The sequence below is a fragment of the Lygodium microphyllum genome, chromosome 4 (assembly GCF_053477565.2).
Source record: "Lygodium microphyllum isolate KBCC chromosome 4, Lygodium_microphyllum_v1.1.10, whole genome shotgun sequence".
Taxonomy (NCBI): domain Eukaryota; kingdom Viridiplantae; phylum Streptophyta; class Polypodiopsida; order Schizaeales; family Lygodiaceae; genus Lygodium; species Lygodium microphyllum.
Genome location: NC_141138.1, coordinates 44,415,944 through 44,418,647, shown reverse-complemented (window position 1 = coordinate 44,418,647; position 2,704 = coordinate 44,415,944).

Here is a 2,704-nt window from a genome sequence, read left to right as displayed (position 1 = left end):
AATGGAGATCTTGACAAGTTCTATGTGCTTGTCCTCAATCACCTCTCAAATGAAGTGATAATGGACCTCAATGTGCTTGGCGTGTGCATTAAAGACTAGACTACATGTGAACTAAATGACACTCGTAGAGTCTAAATGCAATGTAGGAGACATAGTCATACCAAGGTGTGCCGCCAGATGGCATAATTATTAGACCTCCTTGCAAGCCCATGTAGCTACAATGTATTTAATCTCAATAGTAGACAATGTCATGCATTTTTACACCTTGGATATCTAAGAAACATCACCTTTATAAAAGCTAAAGACATAGTTAGAGGTGGGCTTTCTACTACCTCCATAACACTGTAGCCCATGATTCTAGTATCTTGGCCACCATAACAAATGCACATGTTAGGAGTGCCCTTAAGGTATCCCATGATATCCTTCACAGCATCCTAATGTTTCTTGCCAAGTGTCGCCATATAACGAGCTACAAATCCCACTACAAATGCTATGTTAGGTCCGGTGACTATCATCCACATACATCAAGCTACCCACCATAGATGCATATGGGATCTTGACCTTCTTGACCTTATCATCATCTAACCAGAGACAATCTACCTAACTAGCCTTCACACTAGAAGGTAATGAGTAGCTAATAGATTTATAACCCTACATATGGAGCTACTCAAGGAATTTATGAGTGCACTCATTCTCTAGTAAGTAGAGGAGTTTCTTAGAGCAAATGCATAGAATGCATATCATAAGTATATGAGAGGCATGTTCCATGTCCTTCATCTCAAAGATCTTCTTGAGCTGAGTCCTCAAAGTATTCAGCTCTCATCATGAGAACTCCCAATAATCAAAATATCATCCACAAATAGCACCAAAATGATAAGGCTACCACCATCGGCATTCTTCGTATAGAGACATAGATCCATATCTCCATAGGTGTAATCTTGTGAATGCATAAAGGTATCAAAATTATGGTATAATACCCTAGGTGCTTGATTAAGTCCATAAAGACACTTCCTCAATCTCCACACTAATTGTTCCCTATCTTTTCCTCAGAGACCTTAGATTATTGCATGTAATGTTATCATGCAAGTCCTCATGAAAAAAAACTCATTTTCACATCCATCTAGTTGTTAGATATGATCAATGCCCCACCCTCATTAGGTGCTACCAATGATCCATGGTGCTCAAAGTTGTAAGGCCCCCATTATGAGGAGAAGCCAAATGTGAGCCCGGACATTGGTTGAGTCCTGACTTGTATATCAGATGAGGTCTATGTGACCGGATGGCAAAAAGGTGACTGTTGTGGGTCTAATCTTTGGGTTAGACGGAGTGGTTAAGCTGGTAGCAACTCGAGGCACATTGCATTGAGTTGCGTGGTAAGGGAGTTAAAAGGGGCCCCTATTGTGGGGTCCGGGGGCCGCGGAAGCGGCCCCTGGCTGGGGGGTCCCAGGGGGGCCAGCGGCCCCCCTGGCGGGGGTCCGGGGGCAGCGCCCCCGGCCCGATGGTAAAGGGAATATTCCCTGGAATATTCCTTGGCCGACTAGTGGAGGCTCATATGGTAGGTCGGTCAGCAGGCCGACCTAACGACCTTCGCGGGCTATAAAAGCTAAACCCCTTCGCAGCCATCTGACACTCATCTTTCACCCAGTCAGAGTTGTTGTTCCAACTAGCCTTAAGCTCTTCACCTATCTTCTGTCTAGATCGCCATCTAAGCTTCACACAGTGGAAGCGCACGGGTGGACAGAGCCATCTTTGTATCAGTTGTTTGGAGTTAAAGAATTTACTGATTCTCCTCTTATCTGTTGTGTACTCTCTATCTCTTTCTCAGATTCTGTTCGCTGCGCCGTGTAATATTTTACATGGTATCAGAGCCCAGGGGGCTCTAGAGATCGGAGAGAGTGCAAGAGGCAAAGGCTTCAACAGCAAAGAGAAACGATGTCGACTCCGGGAAGCAGTTCTGGCGCATCAGGAAGCGGTGCAGGAGGTGGTGCTGCTGTACCGGCTATTCAAACACTGAGGATTCGTCCACCAACCTTCAGCGAAGGCAAGTTAGATGGTACAAACTACACCTTGTGGAAGTTCAAAATTACTACTATCCTTGATTCTTATGAGCTTCTGGAGACTGTGCTGGGGACTGATGCAGAACCACAGCCTACCCCCGACCCATCAAATCCTAGTGTGATGATTCCTCCGAATGCAGATCTTCTACGAGCTTGGAAACGAAGGAATGCAGATGCATTGTGTGCCTTAGTTACAAGCTGTTCTGACAGTGTTTTGACTCTGATTCAGCATACAACCAAAGCGTCAGAGGCTTGGAATGTACTAAGGAGTCAGTATGAAACACGAAACCAAACAAGGATTCAAAACTTGGAGAATCAACTAGCAGCGGAGAAGTTTGCTGAAGGAGAGACGGTTGAAGCATTCATCACTCGGATTAAGAATCTGCGCGACCAGATGGCTGGCGCTGGGATACAAAAGACTAGCGAAGAGCTAGCTCGGAGGTGTCTTCGGATTTGTCCACAAAAGTTTGATGGACTAGTAACTGCCCTTAATACTCAGGTGAGACCTCAAGCTTTGACTTTTGAGGAGTTTTGTGCATTATTAATGGAGGAGGAGTTGAGGCTGAAAGCCCGAGAAGGAAGCAACAATGGAGATGCTGCATTCTCTGCCAATGCAAAAGGCAAAGGTGTTTCCTCCACCAAAAATG